The following is a 19,067-nucleotide window of genomic DNA, read 5'->3' as shown; positions in this document are numbered from 1 at the left end:
CTGCATGACAGTCAAGATACAGCACAACTCTCTATGAGGTAGCTCTGAAGAGTGGTTCTCTCAATGTCCCTCTGCCACCTGCAAAAAGATGGCCTACACTTTTGACTGCCTCTGCCCTTAACTCACATCCACAAGATGGCAACCAGTCACCTAAAAGACAATTGCAATAGAATTTTAAGTGATTTTCCTTCCTCTAATCTAGATCATCTTTAAGCTATTCTTCAGTAGGCTAAGCTAATATTCTTCCAAATGTATTATTCTGATTATATTACTATTCAACTTAAAAAATAAACCCTCCACTGGTTTTCTTTTGCATTCCCAATAAATTACTAAACTACTTAGTTTGGTGTTCAAGGCTTACCACAGCCTAGTTGGTCCTAACAACATTTTCTATCTCATAAAAATATCCTATATTCTGTATCATTCTCCTCTTTCATCCACTTTTTATTGGCTCCTTTCAATATCTATCACATTTCTCCTAGAATGTCCTATATCTCCTTTATGACTAAAATGAGCTTCCCATCCCATCAACAACTATTAAAGTTCTTCCTATACCTTGTAGCTCAAATAAAGCCTCATTCTTTAAAAAGAAGATTGGTATTTTTTACATTATTATAATTTTGCAATAACTACCACTGCCACCTGTGGTACTACTAGAATCCTCCCTTGTAAGGAAGAACTAATTATGCAAAGAAACCAACACACCAACCTCATCTAATAATGTCTGCCTTATCTCATATCTAGAGGTGTTATCTCCAACAAATCATGCTTTACTATTAGCTTTTTGAGATCAATTAGTGACTCCACTGATCAGTTCTGGTGTTTTCCTATATTGTTTTCCTTTATATTATTTTTTATGCTGTTAAATTTTTCTCTTGTTCTGATTATTTTGCTCTGAAATCAGTAAATAAATACAAGTCTCATCAAAGCACTCTGAATTCATCTTATCAGTCATTGCTTAAGGTGCTACAATACTCCATTACATTTATATATCACAATCTGTTCAGCCATTCCCCAACTAATGGACATATATTTAGCTTCTAGTATTTTGCTGACACAAATAGTACTGCTATAAATATTTTCATACATAAGGAATAATTTCCTTTGCCTTTGACTTCTTGGAGTATGTGTCATATAATGGTATCATTGGAGCAAAGGGGAAAGATGGATAGGAGAGAGGGAGACAGAAAAACAGAGACAGAGAAACAAAGAGACAGAGGGAGACACAGAGGAAGAGAGCACAGAGATGCACAAAGAAACAAAGACAGAGACAATCCCCATTTCTGAATCCTCATCCAACTTATGCCCACTAAAACAATTAATGTGGTTCTGTGCCTCTATCCTTGGCCATTTTCTCTTATTCCTCTATATAACTTCATTTGATGATCTCATCAGATCCTATAAATTTAATTATTATCTCTATCCTGATGATTCTGAGCATCTGTGCTGAGGGTGACTATTATACCCTAACTCTTTGCTGATCTCCAATCTCATATTTCCAACTACCTTTCAGATATCTTAATCTGAAAGTTTAGTAGGCATCTTAAACTCAATGTGTCCAAAACTGAACTCATTATCTTTTCCCCCAAACCCCTCCTCCTTATAAACTTTCTAATTACAATTGAGAGTATCCCCATCCTACCAGTACCTTAGGATTACAACTCTATGTATTATCCTCAACTGCTCAATCTCTATCACCCCTAAATCCAGTCTGATGCCAAGGCCTGATAATTTGACATTTGGAACATATTTCTAATATATTCTCTTCTCCTTTCTCTTACTTCCACTATCCTGGTACAAATCCGTATCACCTCATACTTGAAGTTTTGTAATAACCACCTGGTTGGTGTGCTTGCCACAAGTCTCACCCCCTTATAACCCTTCCTTAATTCAGCTACTAAAATGATTTTCCTAAAAAAGTGACCCAATCATATCACTCTCATAATCAGTAAATTCCAGTGGCTCCTTAACACTCCCAGGAATAAATACAAAATTATCTCTGATTGGTATGCAAAATCTTTCATAATCTACCCCTCTTCTACTTTTATTTTTTGTCTATACAAGTTTTAATAATTGTTTTTTGATATTTTTAAAATTATGTTCTCTCCCTCCTTTTCTCTCCCTCTGTAGGTTTTAGGTACTATCAAGCAAAACATATTTCATTGTTCATCATGTTGTTAAAGACATATCACTTATATGAGAAAAAAAAAACCTCATGAAAGAGGTAAAATGAAAAATAATCTGAATTCAGACTCCAATAGTTCCTTCTATAGCGTATCTTAAGTCTCCTGGAGTTGGATTGGTTCCTTGCATTATTAATAAAAGTTTGGTTATCGACATTTCATCATTGTACATTATTGCTATTACTATGTCTAACATTTTTCTGCTTCTTCTCATTTCAAGTAAGTCTTTCCAAGTTATTATTGTTCCTTTATTATTGTCCTATGTGGAAAGGAAACAAGACTGACAGTTTGTGGGGGAAGGGCCCAACTGGGAGTGGCAGTTGGGTCTTGTGACTAGCACTCCCGTGTGGGACTTGCTTCCTGGTGTTGGAGGAGAGAGGAGCTTGTTCAGCCCAGTCTGGAGTGGCATGCTCTTCTTGGTTCAGCCGGAAGACACAGGCTTCTAAAGGTTAGAATTGTTCTTGTTTGCTTTCTGTGCACTGCTAAGATTCTGAATTAGAACAATGAGAGTAGATGGGAGTGGAACAAACTCTCTGCCAGCCTCTGGGGCCTGGCCTCAGGTCTGAAACTGAGAAAAAACTCCAATCCCAACTAGTTATTAAACGTTATATTTTGAATACGCAGTCAGATAAGTGGACTATCTTTACTGATCATAGAGGGAGCTGAACTTCAGTTTTAGTCATTCAAAGACAAACAGACCTCTTTGGACCCCTGAGGTTTCCTCTCAGCAGGGGGCATCTCCCTCCCTTGCCTCACCTAGCACTATTCCCTCTCTCTCCTTACCCCTATACAAACTTCCCAATAAATCCCCATTTTTCCAATCCTATTTCCTTTCCCAATAAATATTACACCTATTCATCATGTCTTATGCTACAACAGTCTCTCATTACATTCATATATCACGACTTGTTCAACTATTTCCCAATTCATGGACATCCCTTCAGTTTCCAATTCTTTGCTCCCACAAAGAGAGTCGCATTATATCTTTCTACAAGTAGTTTCTTTTGCCCTGTTTTTGATCTCTTTGGGTTATAGATCAAGTAGTGTTATTGCTATGTTAAAGGATAAGCAGAGTTATATGGCCCTTTGGGCATTGTTTCAAAATGCTTCCAAGAGTGGTTGGATAAGTTTATAGTTCCACCAATAGTGTATTAGTGTCCAAATTTTCCCATAATACCTCCAATGTTTATAATTTTCCTTTTTTGTCATATTCAATTTGTTAGGTATGAGGTTATTTTAATTTGCATTTCTTTAATTAATAGTGATTTTGAAGCATTTTTCATGACTAAAGATCATTTTAATTACTCTAAATATTGCTTGTTCATATCTTTTTTCAATTTATCAATTGGAAAAATGACTCATTCTTATAAATATGATTCAATTCTCTATATATATTTAAGAAATGAAGCCTTTATCAGAGATATATGCTATAAACTTTTTTTTCCTAGTTTTCCCTCCTCTACTTTTCTAGTCTTCTTACACAATTGCCAATGACTCTTCAATACACTTTTATTGGCCTCCATACTGTTCCATGAATAAGACATTCCAACTCTCAGTTCTAGGCATTTTCTCTGTCTGTCTTCCTTGTCTAGAATGCTATCTTTCTTCATCTTCATCTTTTGGTTTTGCTGTGTTCTTTCATTTACCCCCAAAAATCTCACCTACAAAATGTCTTTCCAAGTCCTTCCTAATTCTTGTGCTTTTCCTCTGTTAATTGTCTTCTACTTGTCCTGTATATAGTTTGTTTGCACATATTGGTTTGTTTTCTCCCCCATTAGAAAATGAGTTCTATAAAGTCAAAGAGAATCTTCCTCCTTTTTTAGATTAATTTTAGCATAATGTCTGGCATATAGTAGGCATATAATAACTGCTATTGCATGATTCCTAGAGAGAAAAAGGAAGAGAGAAACACACACACACAGTCTAGGAAGTTTTCAAGTATAGTTACAGATTACTTGCCAAGACAGTTGGGCCAATTCATAGCTCTACTAATAATATTTAATTATCTTTTCATAGATGCACCAACATTTATTACTTTCATCTTGTCTACCTGAATGAAAATAGGTGATACCTAAGTTGCATTAATTTGTATTTCTCTGTTTAATAGTGATTTGTAAGTATTTTAATATGATCGGTTGTATTTCTTCTTTTAGAGACTGCCAATTTAGATACTTTGAATATTTGCTTATTGGAGAATGGCTGTTTGTCTTATACATTAATGATTAAATCTTATCTTTCATGCTTTCTACCTCTGCAATTTGGGGCCTGTTACTTGAGCCTTACTCCTTGAGTCTCAGTTTCTTCATTGACAAATTGAAAGAATTAGACAAGGTGAGCTCTAAGATATCTTCTGTCTCTGAATCTATGATCTGATGATTATTCATATTTTAATAGACTATCTGTGAACACTGAATCTCCAATTATTTGTCTTCTCTTATTTTTGGTAGAGTGTGTTTTAGTGACATTCTTTTAAGCAACCAGGTGTTTCATGGTAGGTTAAGTTCCAGATAGTTTATGTCTAATGTAATGATTTTATTTTTGAATGGAATTAATTTTTTCTCTTTTATTTTCTCAGTAATATTGATTGTGCTTCTCTCTTGAAGCCTTCTTTCACCCTAACACCCAAGTTGCAAATGAGAATTCACTCTCCACTTTTGTTAAAATGTTTTCATTACAAACAACAACATGGAAATAGGTTCTGATCAAGGACACAAGTAATACCCAATGAAATTGGGAGTTGGCTGTGGGAAGAGTGGAGGGGAGAGAGGAAAAATAATGTGATTATTGTAACCAAGGAATAATGTTCTAAATTGACTAAATAAACTAATTCAAATGAAAAAAAAATGTTTTCACTAGACTTCTCCCTTATATTTACCACATTGTCTTTTATTTTACTTAAGATATATTTTCCCCCCTCCATCACAAGATCAAATGTTCCCTTTCAAATAAATGAATTAACTGTTTCTCCAAGGAAGGTTGCCTAGGATTAGTTAGATGATAATAAACTAACAGAGACCCTGAACTAAGTAGTAAGGGAAATGGAAACAAAAGGATATATATATATATAATATATATATATATATATATATATAATGGAAGTTGGATGAATAAGATTTGCTGAAAACTTCTATTCAGTAAATTCATAAGAAGCTCTAACTTTGCATAAAACATTGTTTTGATTGCACATGGCATATTAGTGTTAAGGGCATGGCAAGTGTCAAAAATGGAGTCAAGATTTTGAGCATATGTAATGGGAAGAGCAGAGTATGATTAGGAAAACAAAATAATATGAAAAGTAAATGTTGGGGGGAAAGTGATGAATTTAGTTTGAGATGTCTCAAACTTATAAATGCCAGGTGAATAATTAGGAAGAATTTGAAAATATTGGCCTGAGTCTAAGAAGAGGGAAGAGTCTAAGAAGAATCTAAGAGGCTAGAGATACAAATTTTGACTTCCTTAAAAAGAGGCCATGGTTGAAGTTCCAAATGTTTCACTAAACTTAATAAGTTCAAAAAAGAAAAGAAAAGATCATTGAGTGGGAAGCTCAAATCCAGCCTCTGATACTTATTGGCTGTCTGACCCTAGCCAGGTTTATTGTCTGCCTCAGTTTTTTTTCAACTAAAATGGAGATAATAAAAATACCTTCTTAGTTCATTGTGAGGATCAAAGAAGATAATATTTGTAAAGCACTTAGCACAGTGCCTGACACATAAGAGGTGCATAATAAAAGTATGTTCCCTTCTCCTTCCTGCCACCTATCCCCATTCTGTCATATGCTTTGCCATTATTTAATAAATGTGAATTTGGACTCAGTAGAGATGAACAAATGCTGGCCAGTATCCCTGCACCTTCAAATCAGGATTCAGCTGAATGAATTATATTACTGATAGATTTTCTCCAGATATTAGCCCATGATGATACCTTTTCTCTGGAGAATTCTTTAGTGCATTTATATATATTTTTCTCAGAATCCTGAGAATGGGATTATATAAATCATAAGGCAGAAGATATAGAGGGCCCACCAATACACAGGAAGATTACTGAAGGCTTAAGGTCTGCATATGCAGAAATTTCTCTTTTTCAGTCTGCCTCTGCCTATATTTGAAAGTAGTTATCAGCATCTTATAGAGAAGCAAATGAAAACAGTGGCTGAGAAAAGTTACTTTTCTCATGTTCTAAAACCAACCAAAGGTGATAAACAAACTTTGACAGCTGGATGCTTTATCCATTATACCATGCCACCTTGTCCCCCCCCCCCAAGATATCTTGACCACAAATTGAAAGAGGTTTTCTTTTCCTCAAAAAGTGCACAAATACTTTTCTAGAAGCATGTGTTTCCATTTGTTTATTCAGACCTAATTAGATGCTCCCAATCTACCTTCCCCCAAGCCTTCCTCACCTATGTTCCCTGAAATAAAAGCTACACAAGAATTTCCAGTTCCCATCAGGAAAAAGAAAAAAAAAACAACTTTGTAAATTCATTCCTGAGTGACCTCAGAGTTATCCTCTGGAGTCTAGGAGGGTGTAAAAAATGTATCACTGCAGTCAGATTTAAGAGGCTTCTCCTGACCTTTCTGAGATCTGTACCATACTCTGCTATTTATCTTGGGGAAACGCCAAAGTTGCTTCTTCATGAAGTCTGTACCAACTATATAACCCACCTTTCCTATTCCTGAGCATCAAATTTCTTGAAGCAGTGGACTAAGGGACATCTTCCAGAGTCAGCAAAGGAGAGGAAGGGAGAGGGAGCAGTGAAACACCACACACAAACTTCACTTCCTTCAAATTCTTTAATCTGTTCCATTGACCAAATAAATCCTGTTGCCTGTCTAAAATCTCAGTTGCTCAAATAAAATCATGTACATTTTTCCCCACAGAGCACTCTCTCTTACTGCCTAATGAAACCCTGAATCCATTATGTCTTGTCACCCAAAGTGATTTCTGACAAAGGCTGCAAAGCTTCCCGGAGAGATAACAGTGAATGCATCTGACTTTTTAAGAGACAAAAGTATGTGGTCAGAAAGTGCTTTGTGGGTGTGCTGAGAAGATTAGAGTAATGCTTCCATCTCTCTCTCTCTCTCTCTCTCTCTCTCTCTCTCTCTCTCTCTCTCTCTCTCTCTCTCTCTCTCTCTCTCTCTCTCTCTCTCTTTCTCTCTGTCTCTTTATTCTATCTGTGACCCATGATGGAAATGAATCAGGATACGGGATAATTCAGTATTTAAGGAAGAACCAAACTTTCTTTCCCCCTAACCTCCATCATCAATAGGATTTTCCCAAAGGGCATATTAATGTATGTGACATTAGTAAAAATAAGAAGTAACATTTACATAGCACTTAAGATGAACCCTGAAGCATAAGCTCTTCACCACCTGTATGGAAGGTCTATCAAATCAACAGCAATAATTCTATGCTCTTTGAGACGGGGGCAGATACATCATAGTGTGGATAGAGTTAATAGAGATAAATGAGTCTGGAGTCACGAAAATTTGAATTCAAATATGTTCTCAGACACTTAAGACTAGCTATAAAATCCTTGAAAAGTAACTTAACTCTTTGCCTCAGTTTCCTCATCTGTCAAAGATGAATAATAATAGCACCAAACTCTTAGGGTTATTGTGACAAACAAATGAAAGAATTATTCATAAAGCATTTAGTATACTGCCTGACACTTAGTCATTGTCCATCCTACATTTTTTAAAAGGGCTAATGATTTTACCAGGGTGACGTCTTGACATTTGTGTGTGTTAAATTTAAGTGAGGCAGAGCTACACAAAGTCATCGGTTTCACTCAACAGCCTCACTCTCTTTCCAGAACCATCAAAGTCCACTGGCAGGAAAAAAGACAAGACTACCAGCAATAGCCCAAGATGTGCTGGATGACGTTGGTCTTTGATGTCTGACCAAGGTCTCAGAGCTCCACAGCATCTGCTTCAGTCACCTTCAAGGCTGTTCAAATAAATTGCTTTCATTTACCCATTCTACAGGGGAAATTTTCATATCCTCAAGGTAGACATCCTCCCTAACTCACTGACAAGTCTGAGGGCTTTTCATTACCTTCAACCTTGCACATAGTAGGTATTTAATAAATGCTTGTTTCTCTCTTGAGTGACTAATTATCATGGTTCACTACATAGGAATCAAAGACTGATAAAAAATAGATTTAAGGACTCTGAGACAGAAATTGATGACAGGCTTTAAGGTACTTAGAGAATATATTGATATTCACATGAAGCAATAGCCATGTAATAATTTGTAATTTCACAAATCTTTCCCTGTGGAAAAGGGATACAAACAAAGTCAAGGACTCATGTGAGGTGAGGTTAGCTAAGGTGAGGAAATTGATTCCCTAGCTGAGATCTAGAGAAAGTTATATAGTATCTTTGAGCTACGTTTTGGGATGAGGGAGCAGGAGGTAAAATAATGGTACAAGACACAGACGTTACTTTGTGGTACATAGCAATATAGCCCTAATTGAGGCAAACAAGTTCCAATTTTCCTATAGTAATGGAAGGGAAAAAAAAAACCCTGTGAACAATAAGGAATCCCTCCAACAAGAAAGAGCCAGTTAGTAAGATGGAAATATCAGTCACAAGAGAAAGTGATCAGGTCATGCCAGAACTCAAAGTAATGAACAAACACAGTTTATGAATAGTTAGGCAAGAACCTTAAACCCTTTATGTAGAAGTCAAGAAATTTCAAAAGCAGGAAAAAATGTGTATATATATATATATATATATATATAGACAAACACATATATATGGGGTCTATGTATTTATATGTCTCTCTATACACATATATACATATATAATCTCCAAATAGAAGAAAACTAAAAATGATGATATCTCATCGAAGGTAGGATATTACAAAAGTGAACATTTGAATATATTATCATCATTACAATTATAGTAATAGGGATGCGAGACACATAAAACCAAGTCTTCAGGCCAAGACAAATCCTATACCAAGTTATCAAGGAACCTTGTGATTTTAGAATCACTCTTCATAATTTTAAGGAATTATGAAGTATTATTTGAAATTCAACATGTATTAATTCAGTATTTGATGAACACCAACTATGTACAAGGCATTACCTAGATCTCATACCTGGAAAAATAAATATATTGATGGGAGAATAAAGACAAATGTCCTAATTTCAAAAGGTGTGTGGAGGATGAGGAGAAATTGCAAGGTGACATCTATTCATCATTAATTTATAGATTCAATACATAATTTGTAAATCATTTAGAATATTTAATAGGAATTAGTTTATAGTTAGTAAACATACAACAAACTATGCTAGAAAGAGATGACATGATTAAGATGAAAGTGTAAAAAAGTAATGCACAGCTTTCCTACATATACTTGCTCTTTAAAAAAAAAGACACCAGATGAAAAAAAAATTGATCTAAAAAAATAAAGACTCAGTGGTTAGTTCCTTCTTCCAGCTTATGACACTACTTAAATATAACCAAAAGCTGCAAATTGAAGAACTAGTTTGCCTGTTAGAAAAGCCAACATGAGCAAAGGTGAAAAAACTAGAAACTCATAGCAGCACTCAGTCTGACGAAACTGGAGAGAATGGAAACTCATAGCAATGTCAAAGTTACAGACATGAAAAGTTGTCAGTATTCCAAAGGCAGACACATCCTAAGAGGTAGAAATTTGGTGTAGGAGCCTAGGAAAACAGTAAGTATTAAACAGAGCCTGAACACCCCATTCGATAATGTGGGAGGGGATGAAGGTTGGTATTGGTGCACAAAAAAACCACATCAGGATCTGAAATGTGAAGTATGAGTAAACAGAAGAAAGTTTTGAATAATACAAAGAAATATTATATTTCATGAGATGCCCAAGAAAAATAAATGTTTTATCCACCTGGACTATAAGAACATCTGGAAGAAATGAAGCAAGAGTTTTTAAAAAATAGAAATGAATGGCAATGGCAGGGGCTCAAGATGTCAGTCAGTCATTACTGGCATTTCCTCAAGTTCTGTGAAGAATGACCTTTGGATGAGACCAAATGGGGCTGAGACTTGGGCACTTGCCTGTGACAGTGAATGGCACAGGTCTTTTGAGAGAAAGAGAACACACAAATTGCAGAGCCTGAGACCTGTGACCAAATGTATGAAAGTTTAGCATGACTTCTTTCAAACTATTACAAACTCAAATAACCTCTCTGAAAAGACACATGCCTCAGTGGACTGACAGTGGAAGAATGCAGGATTGTACTGGCTACAGATACCATGGAAGAATTTAAGGAAATGAATAAGGGCTCATGTAAAAAATCTTCAGGAGAAGTTAGCCACTAAAAGTCTGGATGATAAAGCTAAGGAGTAGCCCCTGTCTTTGTCCTCCCTATGCACATAAGTGCAAAGCCTTTATATATTGCCAAGAATAAAACTGTCCCTCCTTAAAAAAAAATAGAAATGAAGTGAAATAAGAGCCATAGAAAAATGAATTTGGAAAATAAATAGCTTAGAACAGAAGGTAGAAAATCTCATTCAAATAAGAGACTCCCTTTTTAAATAAGCCAAAAGACATCAATGAGGTGAGATGAAAATACATACCAGAAAAATAATCAAAAGATTGAACAAATAGAAAATGTAAGACATTCGCCCATTAAGAACTATCAGAGAAAACACAAAACATGGCAGCAATTACTAAAAAGGAGAGAAAATTTTACGATACTTTATTCCAAAAGACAGATGATAAAGACATAGACAAAAATAATTTGCTTAGTAAGGGTTGGGTATGATTCTATATAGGAAAAATATTTAATTAGAAGAGAGGATTTTCAGGCATTTGTGTTGAAAAGGACAGGGCTGGATAGAAACTTGGATCCATAAACACTGGAGTTCAAAGCAATTAAGAATAACTTGGATAATGGGGGTGGGGGGAATTTAATAATAAGGTACTTGTATTCTAGAAGAAACAAAGGGACAAGAATACTATAAACATCTTAATATTTTCAAGAATATTGGGGGAAATAAGACAAAAGGATGTGTATAGTATAATAACTTCAGGGAACCATCAAGTTTAATGAATATTCAAAGGCTGAAGGAGACTTGGGAATAGAGAGGCTGAATATTAGATAATAAGGACATGGAAGACTGCTACCTTCAAATAATCATGAAAGTTGATTAAGAAAAAAAATGTTTTGGGGTCCTGACAATGAGTTATGTTTGAGGCATGTTGAGTTTGAGGTATATCTGGAATGTCCAATTTAAAATATACCATAAGAAAGTCATTGGTAACATAGGACTGAAGCTCACAGGAGAGCCTTAAGGTCAATACACAGATTTGATAATTGCCTACATAGAAATAATTTAACTGATAAAAACTGAAGGAGTCACCAACAGAACTCAGAACAAGAAAAGGACACTCTAGGCAGAGCCTTAGAGAAGATTCACAGTTAGGAAGTATGATAAAGATATCAATTCAGCAAAGAAACTTTAGAGAGAGTAGTCAGACAGGTTAGAGGAGAACTAGTAGAGAGTAGCATCAGGAAAACCCCAAGGAAGAAATAGTTGTTCAAGGGAAAGACTGATCAACAGTGTCAAAAACAGTAGAGCAGTCAAGAAGGATAAAGACTGGGAGAAGTTCTCATATTTGGTAATGAAGAGATTATTAGTAACTTTTATGAGAGGAAAATTTCATTTGGGTCATGAGATTATAAACCATTCAGGAAAGAAATGAGGAATTAAGGTAATGGGGGACAGTGGCAATGAGATTAATTACTTTTTCCCAGAAGTTTGCCTCAGAAGAGAGATGTGTGGAAGAATTTGAAGATTAAGAAAGGAGGAGATTTTAAATAACTCAACTCAAAATGCTTTCCCCAAGGCTGACAAAGATATCTTAACTGCTAAATCCAATAGCCATGTCTAAACATTTATCTTACTTGTCCATAGTAGAACTTTCCACATAGACAACCAACTTTTTCTCCCATATATTCTCTCTTTTCTTCATTTCCTGCTCTCTACTGGTTCTCATCCTATGTTTCTGAAGTTCCTCAATCTCCTCTGCAGGATTGTGATTCTCCACTTTGTGGGAAGAGCTAGAAGACTCTGTCTTGTATTTTTTTTTCCTTCTTTTCTCCATCTATACTTCTTGTCTTGATAATCTCATCAGATCCCAAGGATTCAATTTTCATCTCTAAGAGATGACTCCCAAATCCCGATATCCATGTGAATTTTACATTTTAGACAAAATGACCTATTAATTGGTCACCAAACTCAGAATCCATTTTCTCTCTCCATGCCTTTGCACAAGTTGTCCCACATCCCTTGATTTCTCATGCCTACTTTTTAGGATCCTTAATTTGCTTGAAGGCTCAGGTGTTACTTTCATCAATGCTCCTCCCCATCTAGTTGGTAATGCTAATTTCTTTCTCAAAATGCTTTCTGTATATATGTTATTATCCTGCCCCCTCATGCATACATACCTATTAGAATGAAAGCCTCCTGAGTACAGAAACTATGTCATTTTTGTCTTTGCCATCATAGGCTCCAGAGAAATAGTCACTCAATGGATATTTAGGAAATTGAGTCCACTTCTAATAATATGGAGTTCACTAGTTCATTAGGTATCCAATCCCCTATTTTGAATTAGGTCTAATTTTTATAAAGTTCTTTCTTCTTGGACTGTAATCTGTCCCCGTGCCCCCACCTGGACTTTTTCTCTATTCATTTTTACTCCATTCCCTACATAGCATCCTGGAAAGAAATAATGCTGGGAATAAAGAACCACAATTCTCAACCAAACCTCCGACCCAGTCCTAAGAGAAATGTTCTCATTTCTTAATCTTCTGTAACGACCTTTGAATTTCACAAGAAAAGCAGGAGTAACAGGTGCAGTGCTCTATTCTGATATATTTAAAAACACAGCCCAGGTTCTGTTCTCTGGTATGATACAGAACAATTTCCTTATTTGCAGAGATCCTCTCTATTCTGTGCCTCCATTTCGTTATAAAAATGGACTATTCACTCCGCATACTTGTGAATCAAGGACACTCCGTTTCTTGGACCATATGCATAAGAAACATGGGAAGCATTTTGACAGTTCTATACAGATGCTGGCTAGGTCTAAATATCGAAATGACCTTCATACAGTGGGTCTAAATGTGCTTTCTTTTTCTTCTCCTCTTCCTTTTTTTTTTAAACCAGCAGGTGTGTTTGAATAGCAGCCCATTACCGCTTACCCAGTGGTATAAATATTTATAAGCACGTTTCTCATATAACCACATGGAAATGACTGTATAATAAAAGCAGCTAGTGGGTTGGCTGTTACTTAAGAGCCAAAGTGTGAGACGACATTTGGAAGTGTGGGCACCACTAGCGTTTGTGAAGTGTGAAGGTCCAGACAGAGCCTGGTGAATGGCACTTAATCAATAACCAAATGTAATGGGGTGGCCTGTATTGGTCAGAGATGTAAAGCATCTGGCTGCCTTGGAGCAGAGGGGCCAGTCAGTCATGCGAGGCTAACACAGTAGTCTTTACTCGCCTCACTGAGGGACTGTGAGGTTTAATTAGCTAATGTTTACAAAGCACTAGGGACCCGTAGCAGAAAAGCACTTGAGAAGGGAAAGCCTTATTTCCTCTCCTGGTCTGGGCAAGGCAATGCAACTCAATGTCCCACTGACCTTAGCAAACATTACCCAAGGGCAGACCAGATGCCCAGAAGATGAGAGCTTGCCAAAGCTGTAGGGGTGTTCTGACCTCTGGTGGCAGGGATGGAAGTGTGCAACTACGTGTCCAGTGCCCCTTGCCCCCACCTCCTACATCCTTCCCCATCTCACCCCCTCCCAAATTCAGGACAGGACATTTACCTTCACAGGTAAATCAAATCCTCCTTCAAAGAAGTCCTGGATACAAGACATAGAAGAGCTGAATGTAGCCACATTTAATCATCTTGCTTCTTGCACAGAAGGTAGTAAATGGCAATCACAAGCAGCTTCAGCAACCTCCCATCAACACCAACAACAAAACCAACTAACACTATGCTGTGCACCATTTTATATTTACAGCAAGGATGTATTGTGTTATAAAGTCAAAACTAAAAGAGACTCTGGGGTTTTCTAGTCTATCAGGAATCAAAGATGAAGAAACTGAGACTCAGGGAAGGTGAAGCAATTTCCCCAAGGTTTGCTAGTTAGCAAATGGCATTTGTGCAGAGCATATACAAATATGCATGTTTTCATCACATGTGTGTATTAGGTAATTTGTGTCCTCATCTTGTCCCTGAAACCTCCTTCAGAGAGTGAGTTGAATGCCAAGGAGCTTGTTCCAAGATAGGCTAAGCATTTATTCAGTGCCTTTTGTTAATCCTGAAACACATGTGGACAGACACTAGCTCTCATTCTCTCTCTCTGTCTCTCTCTGTCTCTCTGTCTCTCTCTGTCTCTCTGTCTCTCTGCCTCTCTCTGTCTCTCTCTCTCTCACACACACACACACTCTCTCTCTCTCCTCTCTCTCTCTCTCTCTCTCTCTCTCTCTCTCTCTCTCTCTCTCTCTCTCTCTCTCTCTCTCTCTCTCTCTCTCTCTCTCTCTCTTTCTCTCTCTCTCTCACCAAATTCCCACATACAGCTACATCTGTTTTCAAAGATCCTCGGTAATGTCTATATCACAAAATTAGTACATCTTTCAGACTTGCTTATTTTAGGGCTATGTGGCCTTCAAAAGGTTGAAATTAAATTTTAAAATAAAATTCAGGCAAAAAAAGAGTACATATAGGCATATCCTCAATAACACCTGGAGTTCACTTTGCTAAATGCTGTCAAATTAGCCTTTAATAAAAAAAAAAAAGAAGGTATTTTGCTATGGTACATGTGAGTAAGGTGTATTAGAGTGACTGATGAACTGGTAACCTGAATATTAAAATTTGCATCCTGACTCTACTTTGGACAAGTCAAAAATATCTATTTCCCCTTCCTCATTTGTAAAATGGGATAATAATAATCCTACTATCTACCTTTTGGGGTTATTTTTAGGAAACCACTTTTCAAACTGCAAAATGTTGCATAAATGTGACCTATTAGCACAGTTTTTATATTATTGGTGAGGGGATTGGGAGAGGAAGCCATTTCTTTGAAGACCAGAGGGATTTTTTTCTGATTGAACTGGAAAGAAATGAAATAAGTAACAAAAACTCCACACAAAATTCTATCTCACTATTTTATAGTCCCCAACTCTCACATCTAGCTCAATTTTATTTTATTTTTTTTCGGTCTGATTTCTAAGCTTCTAACTTTGCTTTTCATTCATTCCACAAATATTTATTAAGTATCCACTACATGGAAGGTGTTTTCCTAGATGCCTGAGTTACAGAAATTAAAGTGTATAGATTCTCCCCCTAGGAAAATTACATTAGGGGAATTATTAGGGGGAAAGAGAGACACAATATGTGCGCCTGTAAGAAAATATAAAAGTAAAGTTACACAAAAACACAAAGCAATTTCAATAAGAAGTGAACACAAACTGGTGGGTCTTAGAAGGGCCACCTCTCAGAGAAAGCTCACAAGCCACATTATGAAAGAAGAGATTCTGATAGACAGAAGTGAGGAAGGAATGTATTCTGAATGTGAGACCTCCCGTACAAAGGTATGAAGGAAGAAGTTTGGCTTTCTTGTTTGTTTGTTTTTTTGAAGGGGGGGCTTTCATTGGAATAAAGTATGTGTAAAAAGTAACACTGCTTAATTCATTAACTGAATGCCAGTTAAGTTAAACCTGTTGTAAGGAGTAGTACATCAGACACAATCACTACCCTCTAGTTGCTTATGATCTGATAAGGAAGATTTATATATTTTTTTAAAAATCCAAAATATGACCAAAATATCCTTTTCAGTTCTAACAGTCTGTGACTCAATAAACTCAAATGCAAATGAGCAGTACAAATGATCAGTGTAAGACTTCAGAGTGAGACATTTTCAGATGAAAGTTCAAGCGAAGACTTCATGGTGGAGATGGTAAGTGATTTGAGGCATAAAGCATCACTACAATCACAATATATAGAAACAAGGGTTAGAAGAAATACTGGAGAAGATCACCAGCAAGAGTTTGAGACTAGTCAGGATAGTCAGTTTACCATTTTTCCAAAGCAGGAAGTTTGTGCTGGGGATAGGTGGAAGAGGTAGTGCCCAGATAATGGAGTACCTTCCACAGCTAGGTGCTGCAGGGGAGAGAGTATTTGGCCTAAAGTCAAGAAGACATCTTCCTGGGTTCAAATCCAGCCTCAGACACTTACTAGCTATGTGACCCTAAGCAAGTCACTTAACCCTATTTGCCTCAGTTTGCTCACCTGTAAAATGAGCTCAAAAAGGAAATAGCAAACAATTTTTGCCAAGAAAACCCCAAATGGTGTCACAAAGAGTCTGTTATAACTCGAATAATTGACTAATGAGAGGCCTTGAAAGTCAACTTTACATCCCCAGCAAAAATCAACTTTTTGAAGGGAAAAATGATTTCAGTTTGTTTGGATCCTCAGAATTTAACATATTGCCTTGTAGTTTTGGTTAACTAGAGAAGCTATTATTGAAAGCTGTTGTTTTGATCTTTTTTAACCAGAGAAATGACATAATGAAAATCACATTAAGATAACACATAGAGTAGAATTGAAGAGCTGAAAAGCTCTAGACAGAGGGACCAGGTTAAGAGGCTAAGGCATATTACTGCTTGGAGTAATAAGACCATGAATTGAATTGGTGCAGTGGGAAAGGATGGAAAGGATGGATCATTTAGGTTTTAGATTAAGATATGAAAATATCTCAGTGGCTGGAGAGTGGTATTAAGGAAGAAGCATCAGTCATTGGTGTTTGATTAGTCAAAGGTGATGAAGAAGAGAAAAATCAAGTAATAGTAAAAAAATTCATAAAGCTATATGTTAATTTATATGTCATTTTGCAAATGTTATTTTATTTGAGCCAGTGGAGTCATAGTTGCCATAGCTATTATAGGATCCTCATTATAAGAAGAGATTTATCTGAACTTCATATGCTACACTCCTCATTTTCTAGATGAGTTAAGATGTTGAGAGAGGTGAAATGACTTGCTTGTAATTGCACAGATAGTATGAGGCTAAATTTGAACCCAGATCTCCCTACCACCAAGTCTAAGACTCTACCATGCCTCATTTAGTTGGAGAATATTCCAAGTATTCAAGGTCTGATGACATGTGACATTACTAACTTTTTTTAAATTGCCACAAAGAGGAGGCAAAATGAGGGGGGGGAAAGAATTTGTTTTTCACATGCTATTTTAGATATCAGCAGGATACACAGGTAGATATTCCCAGTTATGGGAGTCCTCCACATTGAAGAAATAAATGGAATAAAGCATTCAAATGTTTCTATGAGTAAATAAAAAGATAAGTCTTTGTTCAGTGCTTAGGGGATGGGTAGAATAATAAATATCACAGGGGACAGAGGAATGGCCAGTGTAATAAAAAGAGAACCAAGCTAGTGTAGAAATTCACAAGAGCCAGAAAAAGAAAGCATTTAAAAGTTGATGATGTTCAACAAAACTCTCTTGTTGCTTGGTTAACTTACCTGTTTTATGCTTCTGAAAGATGGTAACAGAAATTGGAAAATTTTAAACATCAAATCAGTCAACTATTGTAACTTGATAATCATCCTTGTAAAGGTTTGATGAGGAGGATACTGCAACAAACAGTCAAATTAGGTTCAATGGTTCTGTCAATTTCATTTATAGATGATATGATCTTCGTTACTGTTATCCATTTGAGAAATTCTTGTCCTAGATAACCATACAATGCACCTGCACAGAAGAAGAGAGTTTTATCTCAGCAAACTACCTTATGTCACATTTTTTCCTTTAGAATCTTTGTTTCCTAAGTTTAGTTCGAGCCATATGGCAGATGCTTTGCCAGATGTTGCAAATGTGGACAAGGTTCTTTTGTTCCAGGTGACAGCAGTTTCTTATGTTCGAGTTCCTAAAGTTCTGCCCAAGGTTTAAGGGCTAACAACATGCAGCTAAAGTGGCTAATGGGAATCCTATCTATTGACACTGAACTACAGGGTCCTCCCTTCCTCCTGTTTCTGTCATACTCTCTGGTTTTTCAGAGGAGGGAAAGGGAGGGAGGGAAAGAAAGGAAGAAAAAGAGATTGTTGTCTCATCTATAGAAGGGAAGCCCAGGAGTTAATTGGTCCATGGTCAAGATTCACCACACAGAATCTAGGAAGGAGTAGGAGGAGGGGAGAGATGATAAGGTGCCTAAATACCCAAAATAATCACCACAGGGGGGCAGTAACTTCTTACCTTCTTCCTACCTTTAGATTCACTCACCAATACAAAGTTAATAGAAAGTAGATCCCTGTCCTCCATTAGTGTGAATGATACAAAATGCTGTTGCTTGTTCTCATTAGTATAGATAGCCAGAACCCATTGCTGATGGGTTCACCATCACATTTACAACCTTTGTAAAGATTATTGATCATTACCCTGTTCTGGGGTCACAGATATTGTGCTACTGCCTTTGGCTAGCCATTTGTTCTTGGCCATAAGAAGTTTAAGGCAAAAGTGTGTGCAAGAATCTGAAAAATCTGTTACTACTAAGCTCACCTCAACCTCTTAAAATTATTAAACATTTTACTAGGAAACTGAGGACCAGAAACTTAAAGTGTGATAATTGTTTCAACATATTTGAAAGGATGGCATGTAGAGGGGATTAGGCAGGGAGAGAATCAGAAATACCTACTGGATGACCCCAAATGACAGAATAAAGAAGGAGGTGGGGGGTATGAATATTTTAAGTACTTACTATATAACAGGAAGTTTGCTAAAAACTTTAAAAATATTATTTAATTTGACCTCACCACTACTCTGTGAGTTAGATAATATCATGGTCTCTACTTTAGAAGTAAGGATGCTGAAG

Source organism: Monodelphis domestica, chromosome 1, assembly GCF_027887165.1.
Source record: "Monodelphis domestica isolate mMonDom1 chromosome 1, mMonDom1.pri, whole genome shotgun sequence".
NCBI lineage: Eukaryota > Metazoa > Chordata > Mammalia > Didelphimorphia > Didelphidae > Monodelphis > Monodelphis domestica.
Note: the sequence above shows the minus strand (reverse complement) of the source record.